This window comes from Anabrus simplex, chromosome 12 (genome assembly GCF_040414725.1).
Source record: "Anabrus simplex isolate iqAnaSimp1 chromosome 12, ASM4041472v1, whole genome shotgun sequence".
Taxonomy (NCBI): domain Eukaryota; kingdom Metazoa; phylum Arthropoda; class Insecta; order Orthoptera; family Tettigoniidae; genus Anabrus; species Anabrus simplex.
This window is the reverse complement of record NC_090276.1, coordinates 244,079-269,258: the sequence shown is the minus strand read 5'-3', so window position 1 is coordinate 269,258 and position 25,180 is coordinate 244,079. Positions and strand designations below refer to the sequence as shown.

Genomic DNA, 25,180 nt, shown 5'->3' with positions numbered 1-25,180 from the left:
CCTCTTCCTTTTAGGTGTGTTGTACTGTGATAAATAAATACGTTCAGAATAGTATTTTTCACTTTGAAATTGTGTTTGTAAATTTGAAAATAAACATATTCCTGTGTGTTCGTTAATACTTCTTGCAGTCTTATGTTGATGTTTGTTTTATTTTCCATAGGGAATTCAAAACTGCATGACGAGCAATGTGTGATTAAACAGTATGATTTTACTCCCAACTGTTGTGTGTGCAATTTAGCAAATTATGCCTATTTTTAACCAATTTGCTACAACATGCTAAATTTGAGAAGTTTAGATGCTACAAAACGCTAAATTTGAAAATCAAAACGCTAAATCACTGATTTTTAAATGCTATAAACCACGAACTCTAATCATGCTATGTCCTTAGAATGAATTTATATATGTATTTATGTAATCTTTCTCCACCATATTCAATAAGCTCAGCAGGAATGTTGTCATTACCTGAAGCTTCATTTTGTAATACGTCTTGATATGATGGCTCTGGTATTTGTTCTTCTGACGGGGAACTAGATGGTTCACCAATACAAGTTTCTGGATCATCACAATTCAAGCAGGGAATCGAAGTATTGCTTACAATAATTTAATACTTTGTCCTGATCAGCAGTTAAATTTCCAGACTTACCACTCATAATACTCGATCTTGGTTGAAATCCTCTTTTAATTGTGTTGACAGTTTCATACATCTTGCAGATGTTCTTGTTTCTGTAGTCATCTTGTATGGATTTCTATTTGTTGATGGTTATGAATTTCATGTTTTTGGTCCGTATTGAACAATATATAAGTAATAATAATAATAACTTAAATGTTTCCACCTTTTCAATACAATATATTCACAAATTTACAAAATTATACGGTACTAGTTTCGACCCATCTAGGGGTCATCATCAGCCGTATTGAAGCAAAGATGGGTCGAAACTAGTACCGTATAATTTTGTAAATTTGTGAATATATTGTATTGAAAAGGTGGAAACATTTAAGTTATTATTATTATTACTTTTCTATTTGTTGTCTCAGGTAGACCATTTTCTTTCTACAAATTAATTTACTACATTTTTTCTGTTTTTCTCTGTATAGTTCATCTACTTTCTTATTAGACTTCAACCACTTATTATGCCATATTGCCACTTCATTAACTGCATCTTGACATGCCTTATCGAACCCTTTCTTTTTATTACCAACACCTTTTGTGATTTGTTTCACGTTATTCCACATTCATTCATAAACTTTGTCATTTGTTTCATCAAAGCCTTCTGTAGGATCTTCTCCCAGAATATCGAATCTGTTTGCAATTTCCACATTGAAGTACAATCTTTCATCTTCCTGCTTCAGTTTGTGTCAACTTTGCATCTTTCCTCTGTTACTTACAAGAGGTTTTCAGTTTAATTTCAACACAAGCAGTTATCATATTCAGATCAGATCCTATCTCAGCTCCTCTGTAAGCTCTGATATCAGTTATAGAGCTTCTATGCCTGTTATCAGTTAGTACATGATCTGATTGGCAGACTTACTGTCACACGAATTCCATGTTTCCTTATGTACTGTATTTATGTGGGAAAGTGGTACTCCGCACATTCCTGTTTGTGGATGTAGCAAAATTGAATAGTCTAATGGCATTTGCATGACTAAAGCAATGATGACTTTCTCTTCCTATTGTTGGCACAAAAATTTCTTCCTTTCCCACTTTTGCATTGAAATTACCTGAAATCATTTTGACATGTTTGGGTAATTTATTCCACAGTTCTAACAACTCCTCATAAAAGGAGTCCTTAAACATGATCATCCTTGTCGTTTGTGGGGGCATGGCAGTTCACCAGTGATATGTTAAACCATTTAGAATGTACCCTCAAATAGCATAGTCTTTCATTCACATGTTCAAAGGAGAGTACTGACGATACTAGTGAATTTTGGACACAAAATGCAGTACCAAATTCGTGGGGTCCAGTTTCGTTACCACTCTCATACTTCTCTATGTCCTGTATACCATTACCTAATAATCTAGTCTCTTGAATTGCAGCAATTCCCACTCTGTACTTCTCCAGCTGTTGACTTAGGATTTTGAAAGATCGAGGTTTATACAGGGTTCTTACATTCCAAGTTCCTATTTATAAAGCCGATTTCCATTGCAGGGTCGTCATATTATGATATCCATTCTTATTCATGCGAGGCAAATGTGAGATATTTGTAACGACCTTTCTTTTTTTTTATATGCAATAGAGCCGTTAACCCTATGTGCAACCCCCAACCTGTTCTTTCTGTTTTTCTCTGTATAGTTCCTCAACATCTACATTCTTACTAGACTGCAACCACTTACTATGCCATATTGCCACTTCATTAACTGCATCTTGACACGCCTCATGAAACCATTTCTTTTTATTACCAACGCCTTTTGGTATCACTTTCATTGCTACTGTTGTCATTATTTGTTTCGCGTTATTCCACCTCGAACCAGCCCTCAGGTCCAGGTTACAATCCTTGACCTGGCCGGGAATTGAACCCGGGGTCTCCAGGTAAGAGGCAGGCACGCTACCCCTACACCACGGGGCTGGCTATTAATTATTCGATCTATGAAGAAATTGTTATAGCCGTTAGATTTAGCAATAGCACGGGTAGTATTCAATTAATTTTTTAAAATCATTCTTAGACATTGGTATATTAATGGCACGAAAAATTAAGCTATTGTATGATGCACGTTTATGTGCTTGTGGGTACGTAGAATCTTGTCGGATAGTTGCTGTTTGTCTTGGTTTTCTAAAGAAAATTTTTTGTATTATATAGCGGAGGATGTCTGTTGATAGTTAAATCTAAAAAATGTATAGCTTTTGTTAGTTTTGGATTTGAGAGTAAATTTAATGAGAGTCAATGTTGTTGAGAAGTAGACGTGTAGAAGCTGCGGTGTTAATTTCTTCGTTCATAATAACGAGCGTATCAACATATTTTACCAATATCCTCTTTCAGGCCAAATGATCAATTTTTCTGTATTCTAAGAGGTGTAGATAGTTCTCTGCCAAGATGCCTGAGGCCAGTGAGCCCATTGCTGAGCCATCTTGTTGATGTATAGTGTTGTCAAAGGTGAAAAAATTAACAACCAATTTTAAAATAGAAATGAAGTCCTGAACTTCTAGTTTCTTAGGTGACTATTTATTTAAGTTATTTTCAATGATGGGGAATAATTTTGAGGTTTGAATGACGATGTTAAAAGTGGAGAGAATGATTTGGTTGGATGTTAAAATTCTATAGTTATTCTATTAAATCTGTCGTGTTTTTGGTGGATTTGTTAGATAAAAATCTATACTCTTGTATTAAAATTATTTGGATGAACTTGGATGTATTATACAGATTATGAAAGTGCCAGGGTTTGTAAAATGTGTGTTGCGTACGGAAGGTCATGAAATATAATAATAATAATAATAATAATAATAATAATAATAATAATATGCTTTGTGAGTGTGCAAGTTAAAGTGAAGGAAATAATAATAATAATGCTGTGAAAGTTCGCAAGTTAAAATATAATAATAATGCTGTGAAAGTTTGCGGGTGAAAATAATAATCAATGTAGATAACATGTGGCGTAAAAGACTTTAATTCGGGCAGTAAATTTGATTTTTACGTATATTGTTGATTTCACATTTTTGGACTTCATCATAACCATAAAAATTTGTTTAGCGTGTATAGGATGGTCACGTTATGTTGAAAGCCCAGAGTGGTTTGAGCCCATTTTTAAGATCGGAAGCTGTGCGGGACGAAAATCCGGCATGAGGTTAGAATTGAGCTGTACTGTTTTTTATGATGAAATAGATAAATCTCGATGCCTAAGACAATGTAAGGTCGATTCCGGTGTTATGATTGGCAGAATCCACGCACCAAGGATTAATTATTAAATAACATGTTTGAAGAGTTCCAGTGGAATAAAAGGGACTTCAAATGAAAAGGAAGGAATAAGTTAGCAATCGCAGGCATTGGATGTAGTTACCCAGCTGCGATGTGCCATGGGATTTGAGATGTGTCTTGGGAGGACATGGTGTCCCCATAAAATAAACGGCAGTACGGAAATGAAGGTTGCGGTTTCGAATACCGTGGTGTCCCGATCGATGTAAATCGGATCTTGGTGGTTCATATTGGGACTCAACATACTTCATAAGTGACTAAATTCTAGAGAGTGGAAATAAAAATATAAACTTTCCATTTTAAAAATAATAATAATAATATGTTACGGAGTTTTTCCGTGGTAGGTAGAGGTGAAAGAAGGTGCGGGTGTGAATAGGTCTCCAGCTACGAAAGCAAAATTAATTTAAAATTTAACAAGGTTATATTTTCTTTTCAAAAACAAGAAATAACAAGCATGGCAGGTACAAAGTAGCAAGTCAAAAAGGGTAGTTACAATATTTACAAGAATTGGGCTTCGCGCCCTGATTTTACACAGCTTGGGCAATCAGCTCAGTTTTACCCCAAACACGAGTTTTAACAGAGGGGCAGAAAACCCCATTCATACCTAGGAGCCCTTGCTCCAAATTACACAGAAAAGCCTCCACGAGGCATACAACACTTAATTTTCAAAAGAGCCACTCGCTCTCAAAATTTAAGCCTCTCCCAGGCCACACCAAACTCCACCTTCAAGTTGTCCTCACTGGACATAGACACAGGGGTACAATACCCAACCTACTGAGGTCTATTAAATGAAAAGGGGCAATTACATGACCTCTAAAATAACAATTTGAGAGGAGGCAATCTGCACTCCTAATACACTTGTTTTTAAAAAAAACCTAATCTGGCTCTAGGCCACTAATGCAAGGGCTAATCCCATACTACCGAGGTGACTTTAGAAAAGAGCAATTTGTTTTACATTAACGAAGAATAGGTTGAGAAAATAAGTTCACCTCAAAACAATAAGAGTGGGAGCTCGAGAGGGTTAGCACTCTCTATCCCAGAAGGTAGCTTAAAAGAGAATAGAAGAAAGATTGTTACATTTTAGGAAAAGGTTACATGGTGGAACGCTTCGCACCCGCCCCGAGAGTTAAACTGCTGAGCTAGCAAAGAAAGAATTTATTAATCGGCCATTACCTTATTGATGACCGCTGCCGAGGAAAGAGGCGCTTCCCGCCTCCTGCTATGTACTTTATACACTGAAAGATGGAACAGAAGTGGCCCGGAGACCCTAAAATCAGCAGTTTAAATCCTCTCGCGGAAGTTTCTAGGCGTTAGGGGAATGAAAACACCCGCCCACAATTACTTTATTGGCTAGGGTACAGAAACATATCCAAGATGGGGGAAGATGCATCGGATTGGTCGGAAATTACTAAAAGAAATTCGGGATTGGATAAATCTAAAACAAGGGGGAAAAGAGGGGTATACAGCCAACTTAAACAATAACAGAAAGAAATTTAGCAAGAAACAAACATTTGAAATAAAAATTTCTCCAACAAAATAGTTCTTTGACTCCGCACTAGGGTGCACTATTGTTGATCTTCAGTAGTGTCCTCTAGAAGAGAAAGTTCACACGTCTTACTTCAAGCGAAACAAAAACACATCAAAAATGACACAGTTCAAAAACTCAAAATTTTCCACGTGGTGACATCTTCTGAGAAGGTAAAGAATTAATAGCGTAGATAAAGTTCAGACTTCCTCCAGCAGAGGAGTTTCAACTGGCGCACATTTTAAATTAGCGGAGTGGAGGTGTACCTCCCGGTACAATAATAATAATAATAATAATAATAATAATAATAATCCAAGTGAATCTTGTCTTAAATCAATTGCTTAGTGCCAAAGTAGACCGAAATTGTAAGAGTTTATGCATTAACCATAAATATCGCCAACAGTAGTGTAACACGTGAAATTAAGTTACCATAATAATAATAATGATAATAATAATAATAATAAATAACTTGAAGAAGCAGACGGAGAACTAGCAATAGTATTTGAGAATAATAATTATGATGAAAGGAAATTAAGATATTTAATGGACGATGATTCAGTGTTACGAATATGATAATAATAATAATTTATTATGAAACTGATCATTAATTTGTGCGGATTAATTACGAGGAAAAACGACCCTTCGTTTGAAACGTCGGCAAAGGATAGCATATAATCAAATATAGGATGATAATTGAAATTAATGATAATAATTGATGGTAATCACAGAATATAATGATCGGATAAAGAATTATAATGATAATTATTTAATAATCATAGGAAGATATGATAGGGACAGTCGTCATGTGTCGAATTGGTCGGAACCAGATGTTGGTTTTCCACGTGGGAGATTGTTGGCGGTAGGTGCGGAATAACCCACGGATGGCACGTCTTCTTTGTATGAGCATAGTAATGAACCTTTCCGTACGTCTTGTCGTATTGACAAAAGTAAATATTGAGATAAGCTTTGAGTTAACGAGCTACACCTGGCATGTTTGTGAATCTGAAAATATAGGCTAGAGTTTGTCCATAAAATAAATTCCCGTTTTAGATACGATAACATTTCCACGGTGGCGATCCGGCCGACTAGAATGTACGTACCGGAAGTGACTCATGTCCAACGGAACGTGGAGATGACAGTAAATAGTTACTCTTATGCCCTCGTCTCCGGAAGAAGATCTCCAGCGGTGAAATGTCCATTCATACGGATGTGGATTCGATCCCCAGTAACCCATGGGGCGAATTCACGAAATATTTCACACTACCAGAGTAGTGACGTGAATTCAAATGTACCTATGTATTCTTTTTGAGGATGGAAATTTCTAAGTGTAATAATTGTAATCAATTGTTGTATGCGATTTATGTAAATAAATTGCTCCTTATTGCAATTTCAACAGGAAACAGTTTTCATATCTTTTTATTGTAGTTAGTCCAGTATGCCCATGGAATTTAAGTTGTCACTTCCCAGTCCTATTGTGGAGTTTATAATTTGTATTTATGAATGAGCCGTCCCCCTTTACCTTAATTTGCATGCCCCGTTCATCCCTGTGTTCATTTGGTGCGCCTATATATATTTGTTATTGATTAAAATTTTTAACATCTTTTTATAACTGATCACCCCTGAGATTAAGGCTAGTCTGGGACTCGGGAGGTGAGCGGGTGCAGTATGTATGTATTTTGGGTATTCAGCCCGAAGGCTGGTTTGATCCTCCACAGTTCCGTCAACAGCTGTCATAGATAGCCCAGGTGTCACTGAAGAGGCATACTAGAGAAATGAGGAGTGAGGTAGTTCCCCGTTGCTTTCCTCACTTAGAAGTTGCTATTGCATATCAGTCTGCCAAGCCCACTGAAATGTATGCACCAACCGACCCTATGAGTGATATTTTCACATCATTCATAACAGGGACTGGCTGCATAAGGAACGGTATTATTAGCATCGCTCATACCTCGGTCACCTTCATATTTTTCAAGTTATGAATCTCATTGAAGAGCCGTATTGGAATTCAGAATAAGTTGATACATTAATAAGAACCATCTTTTCAATACATAGCAATATTTATATTTAGGATTAGATATTGAAATTAGGACATGTACTGACCTACCTTGAATTAGGTTATTTTGGCTGAGGGTGCTCACAAAGTATGAGCAAAACATGATGTTGAAGGAACTGCATTGCTTGCCCCGTGAACAAATTATAAATAAAATGATAACATAAGGATCATGATCATAATCTAAGAGTTTCATTTCCGTATTGATTGTAGCTACAACATGAAATTGATACTGAAGCCTCCACCTTATCAATGCATTTATTTACATACTATCATTCACACTACCGGTTTCGACCCTTCAAGGGTCATCCTCAGCTGACAACTACAAATATAGTTCTTAAAACATCACAATGGGAAATATTGTACAGTCGTGACAATTATCCAGTTCAACAGACCGTCTAAAACAAATGATTAAGAGATAAAAGTATGTTCATTAGTTCTTCTTCTGTATTTTACAGATGGTAGAGTACTTCACTATCTACACCATTCTGCCAGAGATTTCCATCCTCTTCTCGTTGTCCTAAAATGGCGTAGGACAGTACGGTGGGGCAAGAGCAAGACATATCCTGCGATGTCCAGTGCGTTTCATCGAATGAACACCGATCGGATGAACCATCAGCTGATTTTCCACAGATATGAGTGTCATTGATAAGGTAAGGATGAGAGCAACATCTTCAAATACTTATGAAAGAAGTTGATCTTTCTTTGCTTTTAACTTCTTTGTCATCTTCTTTTCTTCTGGTGTTGTTTCCTCACAGAATTAAGGGTTATGAGTAACAACACATGAAATTTATGTTTTCCTCACAGAAGTCTGACAACTAACATGGAATAATTTTTCTTATTTTGTTCTTTCCATGTCAGTTGTCATATAGTTGATGTCGAACCACTGCTGCCCAACTTAATCTTCGCCCACGTCCGCCTGGCCTTTTATGATCTGTTATCAGGCCATACTATTTATTTTTTAATAGTGACCAAAATAGGCTGCTTTTCTGCATTTTGTGAAGGTTAAATCATGTGAAGTTGACTGGCATGATTGTTTACCTTCTTACTGGTTACATTATTATCTACCCATGGGATCTTGAACATTCTGTGATATATCTGTAACCGTAATCGGGACAATTACGCCTACACATAATAATAATAATAATAATAATAATAAAAATATTGACATAAATGAATGAGAATAAAGAAATAGTTGTAATAATAATATAGGCACTTAACAATATGAATAAGGAAATATTAACATGACGCAGTGGCGGTGTATTCACATCAGAACATGGAAACGTGACGAGTATCTTTTGATACGCAATATTAAATCAAATACAAGGGAACCCTTACAGGCCTAAAAATGACAACTAAGACAGGAGAGTGGAAGGTGCAAGGAAGCCCTGCGAGGTCTATGGGAATGTATAACGTTAAGAAAAGACTTACAAGAAACACCCTCTAGCTCAGCTATATTAAAAATAACAAACGAAACATTACAAAAGTTAAATCACAAAGCAGTTGATACTTAACGCTTTTGACAAACTGATAAAATAACGAATCCAAAAACACAAATGCACAAATTGTTGAATTAAAAAAAAGGGCTAACTCGGACACGTTAAATTTAAAACTAAAAAAAAAAAAAGACATTAAGCAAGGAAATACCAAAGTAAAAAATTACATTAAACAAAACCAGAAAACATTGAGATTAACATTGAAATGACACTTACCGCGGAAAGGCAGGAGTTTCCGAGGGAAGCCCTCAAGCTTGCGCTCGATAGGGTGGTCGGATGTAAATGACACCAAGCACACGCATGCTATTTCCGAAGCCGGCAGAAAGTCCGGAAATGGCCCGATTCACAACCGACCAATGGGAAACAATTTCCACTAGATTCCCTAAATTTTCTCCAATAGGTCATATTAAGATAGTTAGCAACTTTTCGAGATTTCCTATTGCGACACCCATGACCGCACATGCAGTATAGGATGTTTCACAACGAAAACATCGTTACATAAAAAATAATTTTCACCATATTACATCATGATATACAGATCACTTAATCACTCTTGCAATGTTAGCAATCCAATCTTGAGGTTTTCTTAAATACAATTTTACTAGTTACATAATTTTTGAATCAAAATACTCCTTGCATCTTGCAATGGTCATTTACAGTTCCATATATCTTCCCTATTGCCTAAAAGAAAAATTATTACACACACATCCAATTTAATATTTCTTGCAGTTAAATAAAATAAATTCCAGTAGAGTCCAGAGTTCCAACCAAAAATGTAATCTTTCAGACACTTTAAATAAAAACTTTAAAATTATATTTCCACTATTGCAGTTCTCCCTCTCACCACACACTACAATATCCATATTTGAAAGGTCTCAAGTGGTTCCTTGAAAAAGAGTTGCTCACCTAGATTTATCTCGCTGTTGGCCATAAAAATGGGAGGTCTAAGATGTCACACTACAACAAGGCATTTATTGTTTTAAAAGTGCTACATATTAATGTTTTCAAGGGGAAAACTGTTATTATAACAAGGAGCAGATAACAGAGCAAAAACTGACAAATCTCTAAAAATCATAATAGTTACCAATACAATTACATTCATTCATCATTCATTCATTCCAGGGAGCAGGGTAGGATGTCTAAGAAGGATGTGCCTCTGTTTATTACAGTCATGGTATGCTTCTTTTCTCTCTAGGGCATCCCATGTTTCTGATCTAACCACCTTTTCCTATGGCTTCAATTGGTCTTCATCCTGGAACAATCTTTTCAGAATACTTCCTTGGAGTTTGAGTCGCCTGCGCCTGCCTAACGTATCCTAGCCACTTCAGCCTTGCTAAACACAGCCTTTCTTCCATGGTCAGGTTGACCTACAGGTCTCTTCGTATCTGATCATTCCTATTTCTGTCCTTGTTTTCTGTACGGCTGATCTAAGGAACTTCATTTCACAAGCTTGCAGTTGACTTGCTTCTCTTTTAACACTCCAGACTATGTCATGATGGGCAGGAGATAAGTCTTAAACAGGGTCTGTTTAGACCTCTCAGGAACTCCCTTGTGCCATACCACATTGCGCACTTGATTGAAGAAGTTTGATCTTCTTGCACCCTGTTCAAGACTTCATTCTTGACACTTCCGTTATTTGATAAAGTACTCCCCAGATATTTAAAGGTATTTATACATTCAATGTTCTTTCCCTCGAGGGTGAGGATACAAGATATATTTATCCTGCTAACTTTCATAACCACTGTTTTGCTCTAGCTCACAGTTAACTTACATTCTTTACACTTGGTGTTCCAAAGATCCAGTCACCTCTGAACATCTCTTTCAGCTTTTCCCCAAATGGCAACATCATTATCTATTCCTTTGAGTTCCTTTATGATAGTATCCACGATTGAAATAAAGAGCAATGGGGAAAGAGAACTCCCTTCTTGTACACCTCTTCTTGTTTTAAACCACTGAGTTCTTCCATCTCCTACTTGTACAACCATCATACAACATCTGAACTTTTTTAATTAGTTTTTCTGGGATATTATGTTTTTCTAAACATTCCCATATTTTTTCCCCTCTCCACTCTGTCATATGCTTTTTCCAAATCCTAAAACACTATTATCAGGACCTTCCCTTTTTCCCAAAAAATTTCCCTTGACTGCCCGAGTGAAAAAATTAGGTCTGTAGTTCCTCTATTTCTTCTAATTCCATGTTTTTCCTTTTTAAATTGGTCTTCCATTATTTCTTTCAGCCTCTGTTCTATAATCTTCTCAATTATCTTAAGGTAGTATCACAAAAGGGTGATGTCCCTAGGATTGGTGCACTTCTTTCTACTTTTTTTAAACAATGGAGCTGCCTTAACCCAGTCCATGATATGTTGGAGATGATCTGTATCTACATCGATAAATCTTGTCAGGTGGATCCACGCCATAGGGGTGGGCAACAGTACTGTAGTCGAAGCTACGGTAGCGGCAAAATTCTGGTGGGGACCCAGTCCCGTGGGGTATAACATGGGCCCCATGCACAGGGATACATGTGAAGACCTTAACAGCAGTAAAGGCTTAAAATGAAAATTTTCAGTGTGGCTGAACTGGCGGAGGAGGCAACCTGTGCATCTGGGGATAGTACAGAAGGAAACCACTGCCTTCTGGAAAGGCGGGGGATCCTCGAAGGCTAACGGAGTAAACTCTGAAAGAAAATCCTCTGTTGCATTAGGTTTAGCAGGTTAGCAGACAGTTTCATTATGAGTTATGTGTGTTGCAATCACATTATATAAAGAAATTACTAATAAGAACCAACAAATGACCATTGTTCCAAATACCCAACACTGCAGTGACAACAGTGTGTAATTTCCTTCTAGTTAGTCATACCAATGGTCGTGCGTATCTCATACATATGATACATATTTTTAAAGCTGTTTTATAAGAATCATGATAAACCAAACATTACACACAACTTTTGATGAATATGGATTGTATTTAAGCTACATAGAAATCTAATGAGAAGTTTGAAAAACTTACTCGAATGGTTGCATCTATCTGCAATATACGGTAGACTTTATTTTTGCTAGATGCTTTACGTCGCACCAATACAGATGTGTAACAGGTTCAGGATTCAAACCCACTATCTCCCGGATGTAAGCTCACAGCCGCGTGCCCCTGACCGCACGGCCAACTCGCCCAGTGGTCCAGTGGTAGACATTCTAGCTCCAACAATGTGTTCACTATAGACTGAAAATTTGCAAGTGGTCTCGTCCAGAGGCAAGGAGAGAATAGCAGAGCATGGAAACTTCCACTGTCTTAGGTTCCTGGGGGGCAGGTTATGAAAAATATTCACTGTATCTGTTGTACACGCGTGTCTTAACGGAAAATTAATGGCCACTCTGGTTTGTGCTGCTGTCTGCTTGTGTCGCAAAAATGGCATCTGTGAAGCATTGATGGAAATTCTAGATACCATTGAGTGATGGTGGTGGTGATTATTGTTTTAAGAGGAAGTGCAACTGTGCAACCATCCTCTATATAACACTAATCAGAGAGAAAAAATGGAAGGGATCTGACACTACAAAAAATGAAGGTATCGGCCAAACAAAGACAAGGACCACGAAGGGCGTGAAAATGAAAGAGTCCCTAGGCCTTGAATGATCTAATACTGTTGGGGTCAGAGAAGCACAAGAGCTGACCAAGGGAGGTTGGATAGGATAGATGAAATTGAGGAACCTGTAACGAGTAAATGGAAGCAATGCCAAGACTCAGCTAAGGACCCTTTGGTTACCAACCCACACTCGCAAGTTCAGAAACCCTGGGGCTCCTTTTAGTCACCTTTGACAGGTAGGAATTATCGTGGGTGTTATTCTACCACCTCCATCAACAGGAGGTGGATACCATTGAATTCCAGAAGCCTTCATCTTCCCGACAATCCATGTTTCATAAGTTTGTCACTTCGTGTCATTGAAGTGAGGCATAATTTGCCTTATGCTCTCTGTTGAGAAAAAATAGAAACTATTGACTCCTAGGCGTCTTGATCTTAACTGCCGTATTTCGTATTTAAACTCTTATAGTTCATATAGTTCCAGTTCATAGGCCACAGCCAATTTCCTTCCCCCTTCGTTTCCAATTTCATTCACAAACATTCTTTTCATCCTCATTAGCTCCTCAACTGACATTAGCGGATGTAGTGCTGTTAGTGGCTGTAAAATCTCTCTGTATGTTCAGTCCGTCAGCGATGCCGCTGGTATGATCCTCAACAGCTCTGCCATCAGCTGTCATGGATGGCCTAGGTATCACTGAAGAGGCATACTAGGGAAACGAGTGAGGTAGTTACCCGTTGCTTTCCTCACCGAGCCAGAGTTGCTATTACATATCAGTCTGCCAAGCCCACTGAAATGCATACACCAACTGACCCCATGAGTAACATTTTCACACCATTCATAGCAGGGACTGGCTGCAAAAGGAATGGCATTGCTAGCATCGCTCATACCTCAGTCACTTTCATATTGTCAAAGCAAAGGATAAGACTGAGACAGATTTATGAACGTAACAAAATTGCTCTAGCCTATTCCAGAAGACATAGTGCACTGTAAACACTAGGTCCTGCCAGAAAAGGCAGAAAATCTCTCTCTATATAAAAAATAAGATTTTTGTCTGTACATTGCTCAGAATTTTGAGAAGAATGGTATTTCTGTATCAGTCATGTCCATAGTAGCAAGGAAATACACTTTTTACTTTTCCATTATTTATTTATGTATGTATGTATGTATGTATGTATGTATACGCATCATGGTTCATGGTGTGGGTTACTGTAGTCACGTTCTAGTTCGTGAACCATGGGCAACGGCGGAGTGGCCTATTAAGTGGTCCTGAAAGTCAGGATACCAGTTCCTATGGAATGGGAGTGGGCATCTTGGACATATTCTGAGTCGTGGCCCTCGTTGTGCTCAAGCGGCTAGGACTATACAATTCACCGGTGGTCCATAACCGGTTAGAGGAGAGATCCTCACTTGGACTATGTGCAAATAGGGTAGCATCCTGCTTCATGAATTGACTGAGCTCAGAACATTTTAAGCTAGCCTCGGACCTATGGGAGTAACAGAGCCCCACTCCCATTTGACTGGCGACGGACTCTTTGGAAACAACTTGGCGAACGAAATGGAATTTCATGGGGAGCTATCAATATTAATGGGTCTTATGGAAGAAAGAAAGTAGAACTGGCTGAGTCAGCAAAGGGGATGCATGTGGATGTGCTAGGGGAGATAACAAGGAAGAGATAGGAGATTATAAACTGTACTTGACGGATGTTAGAAAGGGAAGGGCAGTGTCTGGGGTATGGCTCTTTTTCAGGAATACCTTTGCACGCAACATAGTTTCTGTTAGGCACGTAAATGAGCGAATGATGTGGGTGGATTTGTCAGTTGGAGGAATCAGGACTAGAATTGCCTCCATGTATTCACCATGTGAGGGTGCAGACGAGCATGAAGTTATCAAGTTTTATGAAGCATTGAGTGACACCATGGTCAGGGTCAACAGCAAGGATAGAATAGTGCTAATGGGCGATTTCAATGAGAGAGTTGGCACTAGAACTGATGGATACGAAAGAGTGATTGGTAAATGTGGGGAAGATATGGAAGCTAATGGAAATGGGAAGCGTTTGCTGGACGTCTGTGCTAGTATCGGTTTAGCAGTTACGAATACATTCTTCAAGCATAAGGCTATTCACTGCTAAACATGGGAGGCTAGGGGTACCAGATCCATAATAGACTATATCTTAACCGTCTTTGAATTCAGGAAATCTGTTAGATCACTACAGATCAGATAGTGGTCTGTATCATCGAAAAATCCCCAGAAAACTCGTACATTCCTAAGTATCTCTAGGCCTAGAGAAAGTGAAATCTGTCTGCAAACGAATAAGGCTAGAAAATCTCCAGGACGAGGAAATGAGACACAAGTATATGGGTGTGATTAGTGAGAAGTAGACAGTAAGCAGGTTCAGGATATAGAAGGGAATGGGTAGCCTACAGGGATGCTGTAGTAGAAACAGCCAGGGAATGCCTAGGAACAACTGTGTGTAAAGATGGGAAAAGGCAAACATCTTGGTGGAATGAAGTGAGAGCAGCTTGTAAACGTAAAAAGAAGGCCTATCGGAAATGGCTCCAAATGTAAATGATAGAAACAGAGAGAATTAAATAGTTGTTAAATCAAAAAAGAAGTTGTGGGAAGATTTTGGTAATAACATGGAAAGGCTAGGTCAAGCAGCAGGGAAACCTTTCTTTACTGTAATAAAGAATCTTAGGAAGGGAGGGGAAAAAGGAAATGAACAGTGTTTTGAGTAATTCAGGTGAGCTCATTATAGATCCCAGGGAATTACTGAAGAGGTGGAGGGAATATTTTGAACATCTTCTCAATGTAAAAGGAAATCATCCTGCTGGTGTTGTGAACAGCCAAACTCGTGGGGAGGAGGAAAATGATGTTAGTGAAATTACGCTTGAGGAAGTGGAAAGGATGGTAAATAAAGTCCATTGTCATAAAGCAGTAGGAATAGATATAAATTAGACCTGAAATGGTGAAGTATAGTGGGAAGGCAGGGATAAAGTGGCTTCGTAGAGTAGTAAGATTAGCATGGAGTGTTGGTAAGGTACCTTCAGATTGGACAAAAGCAGTAATTGCACCTATCTATAAGCAAGCGATCAGCAAGGATTGCAACAACTATCGAGGTATCTCATTGATTAGTGTACCAGGCAAAGTATTCACTGGCATCTTGGAAGGTGGGGTGCGATCAGTCGTTGGGTGGAAGTTCGATGAAATCCAGTGTGTTTCCAGACCACAGAGAGGCTGTCAGGATCAGATTTTCAGTATGCGGCAGGTAATTTAAAAATGCTACGAGAGGAATAGGCAGTTGTGTTTGTTTCATAAATATAGAGAAAGCATATGACAGGGTACCGAGGGAAAAGATGTTCGCTATATTGGGGGACTATGGAATTAAAGGTAGATTATTAAAATCAATCAAAGGCATTTATGTTGACAATTGGGCTTCAGTTAGAATTGATGGTAGAATGAGTTCTTGGTTCAGGGTACTTACAGGGGTTAGACAAGGCTGTAATCTTTCACCTTTGCTGTTCGTAGTTTACGTGGATCATTTGCTGAAAGGTATAAAATGGCAGGGAGGGATTCAGTTATGTGAAAATGTAGTAAGCAGTCTGCCCTATGCTGACGACTTGGTCTTAATGGCAGATTGTGCCGAAAGCCTGCAGTCTAATATCTTGGAACTTGAAAATAGGTGTAATGAGTATGGTATGAAAATTAGAAATTCAACTGAATTGAATGTCAGATTGGTGATACAAAGCTAGAACAGCTCGATAATATCAAGTATTTAGGTTGTGTGTTCTCCCAGGATGGTAATGTAGTGAGAGAGATTGAATCAAGGTGTCATAAAGCTAATGCAGTGAGCTCGCAGTTGCGATCAACAGTATTTTGTAAGAAGGAAGTCGGCTCCCAGACGAAACTCTCTTTACATCGGGCTGTTTTCAGACCAACTTTGCTTTACGGGAGTGAAAGCTGGGTGGACTCATGAATAAGATACCCCTAAGTCAGAAGTAACAGACATGAAAGTAGCAAGAATGATTGCTGGTACAAACAGGTGGGAACAATGACAGGAGGGTACTCGGAATGAGGAGATAAAGGCTAATTTAGGAACAAAATCGATGGATGAAGCTGTACGCATAAACCGGCTTTGGTGGTGGGGTCATATGAGGGGAATGGAGGAGGATAGGGTACCTAGGAGAATAATGGACTCTGCTATGGAGGGTAAAAGAAGTAGAGGTAGACCAAGACGACGATGGTTAGATTCAGTTTCTAACGATTTAAAGATAAGAGGTATAGAACCAAATGAGGCCACAACACTGGTTTCAAATCGAGGATTGTGGCGACGTTTAGTAAATTCAGAGGCTTCCAGACTGAACGCTAAAAGGCATAACAGTCTATAATGATGTATGTATGTGTACGCATCACGATAAAACGGCTGAAGAGAGTTTAATGAAAATCTCTATGTGAAGTCGGGGATGAGCCACTACAATCTAGGCTATAAATCATTTTACTCATGCTGAGTGAAATGGTTGTTTAGGGGAAGGCCTAAAATTGATTTCTCAAATATTTATATTATTAGTCATCCTATCGATAAATACTATATAACGAAAGTTATATAGAATTAAATATCTGATCATTTATGTCATACAATTTTACCGTAACTGCTTTGATAACACAGATATTCATGATGTTGAATTTTTATTGCCAAGTCCATATCAACGCCGAGTCATGAGAAAATGGGTTAACAGAATTTAATTGAAGTCTGTATATAGAGTCGGGGAATAAGAAACTACAGTCTGTTATAAACAATTTTATTCACCCTGGATGATATTGTAGTTCAGGGGGAGGTACTTAAAATTTACTTTTTAAATACCTATGTTATTGGTCCTATCGAAAAGTACTACATAAGAAAACTTCTAGAGAATACAATTTCTGATCATTCACGTTTTATTCAGTTTTACCGCACTGACTATGATAAGAGTGGTATTTCAGAGTTAGAAGAAAACTAAATGTGAAGGCCTACTATATTCGAAGCGCATGACATTGATCAACAATAACATTACCTTGACCATTGTTTGTAGTGATGTTCTTTGTCTCTTATGCTGCCACTCAACTGAGATAGATGGGATTACTGGTCCGTACTGAGTATAACAGCCTGACTGAATATTGGCGGGAAATAGCTGGGGAGTTAGAAAACCTTTTTCTTTTGCATGCCATTCCTCTGGTTCATACATTTTCTGATACTGCTGGTACGTAACCCAGACTGGTTCATCAGTCTTCCAGCTATTCGATCCCTACTCTGACACTCTGAATGAGTAGTGTACAGGCTTAAGGCAGAGGCTCACTTACTAGTAGTAGTAGTAGCATGGCCTGGTCTAGAATTACATTTTAGGCATATTCCAAATTCTAGCACCACAATTCACTAAATAACTCAAAATTCAATCCTGAAAAGAGCTGTTTCTTAATAAAAGTGAACCGGGCGAGTTGGCCATGCGTGTAGAGGCGCGCGGCCGTGAGCTTGCATCCGGGAGATAGTAGGTTCGAATCCCACTATTGGCAGCCCTGAAAATGGTTTTCCGTGGTTTCCCATTTTCACACCAGGCAAATGCTGGCTGTACCTTAATTAAGGCCACGGCCGCTTCCTTCCAACTCCTTGGCCTTTCCTATCCCATCGTCGCCATAAGACCTACCTGTGTCGGTGCGACGTAAAGCCCATAGCAAAAAAAAAAAAAAAAAAGTGAAGAGGAAGAAGTTTTTCTTAAATTCTGCATTCATTTAATTCCAAATTAGCAGTGAAGAGGGGTTTCTCCTCTGGATTGGAGGAAAAATTTGCCTCCAAGTCAGATGGATTTTTCCGCCGCCTATGTAATGAACTGAAATTTTTCTACTCATCGGGTACTCTTAGGAAACATATTAGTAAAAGGGCATAGTTTTTGGCCTGGGGGTCTCCACTATTCAAAACCTCCACCTGGCTGAAATAAGATGAAGTGTGTTCACGGATCACGGCTGTCTGCGGCTTGGTCTTTTCAGCTCTGGATCTTTGGACTGTTAGATCGGCAGCGTAGTACTGTTCGTTAAAAGTGAGAAAATACGTGGTTTTTCATTTGATAAAGTATATTAAATGAAAGCATTGCTTTTAATTGCGCCATTTGTACCGTCGTCATTGTAATGATGTATGTTCATTTCAGTTGGGAAAACTATAACGTCTTTCTGAGGATGTAAAAAGGGCAGGTGGAGAGCGAGTGTCCACCATTGTAAAGAAAACTCCCCAACCTGATTGTGACTGATGGTAGGCAAGGGGGCCTGCCATTACAGTGAAAATTCCCTAACCCAGTCTTCATATGAGAAAGGACGTTTGGTGACTTCCTTGTCGCGTTTCTAGGGTAACGTTCAGAGCTATGCAATTTAATACAATCTTGCTCACAATGTGTGCACTACCTAACCTAGAATTCTGTGTACAATGTAGAATTCCATAGTGAAGCACAGGTACATCAGCTAGTATAAATATAAATTTATCTTACCTCATTCCCAACGGCATGCCAAGAAATGGGACTATAGGGTAGTAAAAAAAAAAAACCCATAGTTGACACAGGAGGTGAATATTGTTAGGTGAAGTACCGATGGGTCTATACCATTAAAAATATCATGGCTCTCACATGGTCCTTCAGGTTCTGAAGTTGAAAGTGCTGTTAGGAGAGGAAGAAAGTAGTGTAAGCAGTTTTGCTAATGATTCTGATGGTGTGCAAAGTGGCGTAAATTGTGTCCAAAAAGAATATTTGCCCCTTGAAGACGTGGAATGTGTAGTTATATCTCCTGATAGTAACATTCTGAGGGTGTTATGTGATGCGACTTACAAGGTATCAAAATTTTCGGACTGGCCATATGGGCGCAAGTGACGCTGAACCTTCTGGACGGCCTGTGGAGGTTATGAATCCAGAAATCATTGATCAAATCCATGATATGGTGATAGATTGCTAGTGCTGTGGGCATCACAACTGAACGGGTACATAATATTTTGCATAAACATTTGGACATGAGAAAGCTATCCGTAAGATTGGTGCCGCGATAGCTCACGCTTGACCAAAAACAGAATCATGTGAAGTGTTGCAGGGATGGTTTGCAGCTGTTCCAGAAGATTCCGTAGGACTTTAAGTGTTGTTTAGTTGCTGTGGATGAAACATGGATTCATTACTATACTCCTGAGACCAAACAACAATCTAAAGAATGGGTTACCAAGGGGGAATCTGCACCAAAAAAATGCGAAGACCGTTTCTTCGGCCGGAAAGGTTATGGCGACTTTCTTTTAGGATTCGCAAGGGATAATACTCGTCTACTATCTGGAAAAGGATAAAACTATTACAGGTGCATATTATTCATCGTTGTTGGACCGTTTGAAAACCGAGATGCAAGAAAAACGCCCGCGATTGGCCGACAAGAAAGTCCTTTTCCATCACGAGAACGCACCAGCACACACCTCAGCAGTTGTGGTCGCAAAATTAATGGAAATAGGGTTCCAACTAGTTTACATCCCCCCTATTCTCCAGACTTGGCTCCCTCGGACTACTATTTGTTTCCCAATTTGAAGAAATGGCTGGCGGGACAAAGATTTTATTCAAAGGAGGAGGTGATTGCAACACAGACTTGGACAAATCCTATTATTTGGAAGGGATCAACAAACTAGAACATCATTGGATAAAGTGTATAAGCCTATAAGGAGACTATGTCGAAAAATAAAAGGTTTACCCCAAACATGTAAGTAGTTTTTATTTTTGCACGGACGTTTCAAACGTACTGAGCAATGCTTACAAGTGAGTGTGTGGAAGACGAGGCGCATGCTAGGAACCGGGAGACTGTGATAGTGAACAACATTCATGTGCTGCTTGATCTTAATATGCTTATGGGTAAAGTGCAGAAGCACACACTAAAATATCATTTTGGTAAGGGTGCATTTCTGGAGTCATCAGTCTTTCTACAAACTACGAACCTTGAAGACATAATACAATTACTATTTTTGGTTGAGAATAGAACAGCTGACAGTTATACAGGACCTCGAAATTCAAAACATTCTCTTAATAACGAACAAAATTTTATTTTACCTACCTTCTATCACAGACTCAGAAACGTCACACGCTCAGCGACACTCAGGTTGTTCACCTTGGGACACACTCTCCTACTTCCCCTCCACACTACCCGCTCAGCATAGTAACTACCAGTACTTGTTTTGAAGTAGGTGCACACTTACCTCAGTAGAAGCGAGTCCTTCTCTGCACGTCGGGGCCAATAATAATAAGGAGTAAGTAATACGATTTTATTACATTATATTCATTTCATCTTCCATTTCACGTTACTTTGTTGTTGCTGGCTTGTCATGCGCGCAACGCGGCCGGGAACGGTAATTTAAATTGCTTATGGTGGGAGTTACAAACGTACTAAAGAGCGTCCTCCTAATTCAATACAATAAATATTCCGTCATTTACTCAGTCTAATGACGGAATATTTATCGTACTAAAGAGTGTTGTAAATGTGGTATCCAGGTTTCTTTAGCATGTATTTAATAGGACACGTCCTGCGAGTTTGTAATAATGGTATAATAACCAAGGAAACACACTTGTGGGAGACGTCTTAACCAGTTTCGATTGTGTATATTTAGCAGTTATTCACAGGCTATAGTCCTCGATTCACTTTCCAAACATTTTTGAATACATACCTATAAAGAACTAAGTTCGTAAGATTATCAAATTGCACAACATTTTAAAAGTCAAAACATGTTTGCACCCTGGACTGTTGGTTTGAAATATGAGAAAACTTGAAATCAATCTGAAAAAAATATTTTGAAACTTTCAAGCCCAGATTTCATTAATGTTGCTTAAATGCCTTAAAGTTTAAATTGAGCACCACGAAACAAATTAAGTAGATGTCTTTTAATACCTTGTAGAAGGGTAGCTCTGCACATACTGAAAACTTTCATACGTTTTCATTCTTCCCTGCGGGTGGAATTGAAGTGTATGACAAGATTCATCTTCACAGCATTAGGCGCAAAGGACCTCCGATTAATACAGATGTTGGTTCCCATAGGGAATCTGTAATATTACCTCCGATTATCGCTTAACACATTCTTGTGACGTAGAAAGGAGGTTTCCTTTTTACAAGACATTATAGTTCATATTTAAATAATGTAAAATCACTGCTATCTCCTAAGAACATCATTTATCTTGCACACATTGCGATAACCTCATTTCGATTAAGTACGTTTTGAAGTTTCAGTTTTAAACTGTCTCCAACTATTCCATGTGATTGTTGTACTGAAAGTCAACACTTCTCACAATTTTAATACCTGCATGAGTTTGTAAGCTGGCAACTTCTAAACGAGCAATTGCACTCTGTATAATTCCAAAGTTTGACTCCTGCACAATCTTCATAGATGAGACAGAGTATTCCACTTGTATTAACTGCACGTGATACCGAGAAGCAGTTTTGTGAATACTAATTTGCATTCGGTAAGTTGAAGATGACTTTGCACAGCAGCAGCTGTCGTCAAACTGCCGAAATATGATATTTATGCGAAAATACCTCAAAATATGACCTTATGACAGAAAAGGCCAAAATGAGCATTTATATGACAAATAAAAATCGCTTAATTGTGACGATAATCGCCTGATTTGCACCAAAATTCAATCAGGCAAGAAAGCGGAGACAAGGAAAACAATGACTTTTCCTAAATATCCAAACCCTAGTCATAATATTTTGATCAGGCTCCAAATGGGCTAACATTAAATTTTGTGTGAAATACATAGTGTTTTTTTTTGGCAGTGAGTAGTAGGACATTTCAGTCATTTGTGTTTTATGTAATCATTTCTACCTGAACGAGGCCAAACTGTTATGAGCCGATAAATTGTTTCATATACACAAGTTCTGAGAAAACTGTTTGGTAACATTCTTTGAATAATGGTAATAATTATATGATTGATTTGATAATTCCAAAGAACTGTTAATTTGATATCCCTTGGAAAGGAGGCCTTGTTGAAGGTTAATGGAACTGTAGGACTGCTAAGTAAATGTGTTCCTGGATTAAGGGGAAGGGGTGAAGTAGGAGGGATTGCATTCTACGAAGTAATATAATCACTGGTAATTAATTTTTGTTTGTAAATATGTTAATTAGTTCATTGAAAAGAATATTGGTGTGTTGAGGAATTATTTTTAAGTTACTACTTGGATTATTTCTAATAGAATGTGAATGTTTTCATAAATGTTTATTAAAATATCTGGTATCTTTTTCTAAAATAGTGTCTTCCATGTATTTTCATTAATGCCATTTTGTGGAAACAGCAGAAAATGTATTGCTATCAGAAAAATTTACATACTTTGATCGGACTGAAACAGTCTAAGATAATTTAATGTACAAATACTGTATTTGAGTTCTACTCAGCGAAATATTTATCTTGTTGAAAGACATTTACTTCGAAAACAAATTAAAACGCATTTGAACATGATGCTTTAAAAAGTAAATACTGAACAGAACTGACTTACTGAATTTCCTTGACTGTACGACTCTCCGCTCTCCTTCGTTCATTGGTTGAGCCACACTGAACTGAACTCGAGAGGTTGCTCCTGCCTTACATACACCTGGGGCAATGATCGAGATACGTCTGTCGCTTGAACCATACAGAAATCTCCAGATATGGGAAGTTCTTAGCCTGTGGCCAAGTCGTTTCTGCACCCCTCGAAGCCTCAGCAATGTAGCGGCACTTTGGAGCTGGGTCTGACCAATGAGCACTGGCCATCTCCCACGAGGCTCTGGCCCGGTGCTGTCGCACGCAGGCCCCACCCTATCAGAGGTTGAAATGACGCATGTAGAGGTCACACGCGCTGCATTATCTATTGGCAAACTAACGTTATTAACGTTTGTAAAAAAATTCCCTGTCTTTATGCAGTTTTGCAGCTGTGATAATTTCACTGCATTAAAGAAAGTAAACTTATGTCATTGTCCCAAGTTGGTGCAGCCCTTTTAAAGCACACACCCAATGGAGGTGAGCTGCGTGTACCATTCTAACCACCAGCCATTCTTAAATCTTTGGAATTGAACCCCGGGCCCCTGAGGACGGCAGCTAATAGTGATAACTGTTACACTATGGAAGCGGACTTTGCGGCATTAATTAGTATTGTAATTATTATCGTATTAGAATTTAATTTTTGTGTTGATATGGAAAAATGCCAAACATGCTCAGAGTTTTTCATTTTGTGTCCATGAACTTAAAATATACATAGGAAGGAAAAAGAACGGAAACTGAAACCAATTTCTAGTATCTGGTGCTACCCACTGAGCCATGCGCTCACTTGGCACTTTGTACAACAGTTAGTATAAACTAATGATTAACAAACGACAGGACGATTGCTCAGCATGTGTCTTTGTCACCCCCTCAAGTTGCTCCTGAGATTCGGAGACGAGGGTAAACATGCAGGTGTCGCAACTTACTTGCTTCCTGGCCCTTCACACTATCATCCTCTTTGCCCTATTGCTGCAGACAGATGTAATTGTAGCCAGGATGACTTCATTAGGGTTATTTATTTGCACTTCCACTTGACCAGTAAATGATACTGGACAAAAGTGATATTTTAAATAGATGTTGTCATGAGGAATTTTCCTTTAAAAATAACATTAAAGAGATACATTGTTTTATGTTTCAGGCAGCATTCCTACTCTCCCTTCATGAAAATCCACCAATCCATTCTCCTGTGATCCTGCAACATATGTCCTGTTCGGTATGAAAACTTGGAAAAACCAAACCCCTACAGCTCCAAAGGGTCATGCTTTACCAAGCGATTGCTGCTCAGCTCTAAGGTCTACAGTACTAGGAGGTGTGATGTGGTCAGCACAACGAATCCTCTCGGCAGTTATTCTTGGCTTTCTAGACTGGGTCACCATCTCACTGTCAGATAGCTCCTAAATTGTATCACATAGGCTGCGTGGACCTCGAACCAGCCCTTAGTCCGGGTACAAATCTCTGACCTGGGACTTATGGGTAAGAGGCAAACACAGTTGAAAGAACAGCACAGAGCCGGTACGGTGAAGAATAAGTACCAGTTAATATTAAAAAATTACAGATGGAAGGGACTGCTGGAATCTCTCAAAGCCAATTTTCTCTAGAGTGCCTGATGATCTGGCAGAATGGCCATGGGACATTTATATTCAAGGGGTCGCCTTCAAGTGCTTTGACATATCTCCTTAAAGGTTCTCTTGGAAGTAAAATTCTTCGTCCACTCATAATAAAGCATCCAGTAAGACGCTATTATTTCATCATGGCTTCTGTGATCGTGACATATATTCCACAAATTAAAACTAAATGGAATGATTTTGGGCACCTGTGTAATGGAAATACTTGTGTAATAATCATATCAAATGCAATAAATAGTACACTTTTGCCTAATGAACTGAAACTTCATCAATTATAATCAACAAGTGTATGCATCACAATATGTTCAGAGTTGTTTATCAAGTTATATGTTCTTCAGTCTACATTGGAGTCAAATGTGGCCTTTTGCTTCACCTAACTTGCACTCACGAGACATACTTGTCATTATTTTGTAAGTTGTGAAGCCAGAACCTCACATTGTAGATTATTTTATCAGTCTGTATAGCAAGGATAGA

General features: G+C 38.5%; 1 long non-coding RNA gene across 3 annotated transcripts in view; it reads left to right on the top strand.

Annotated features, from left to right (window-relative positions):
• LOC136884230 (uncharacterized) overlaps window positions 1–24,927 on the top strand; it is a 222,298-nt gene extending 197,371 nt beyond the window's left edge. For all 3 annotated transcript variants that reach the window (XR_010861317.2, XR_010861318.2, XR_010861316.2), the window contains 2 exons: window positions 7,937–8,131; window positions 24,220–24,927. This is a non-coding gene — a long non-coding RNA (uncharacterized lncRNA). The remainder of the gene's footprint in view (window positions 1–7,936; window positions 8,132–24,219) is intronic.
• The last annotated feature ends 253 nt before the right edge of the window (window positions 24,928–25,180 follow it).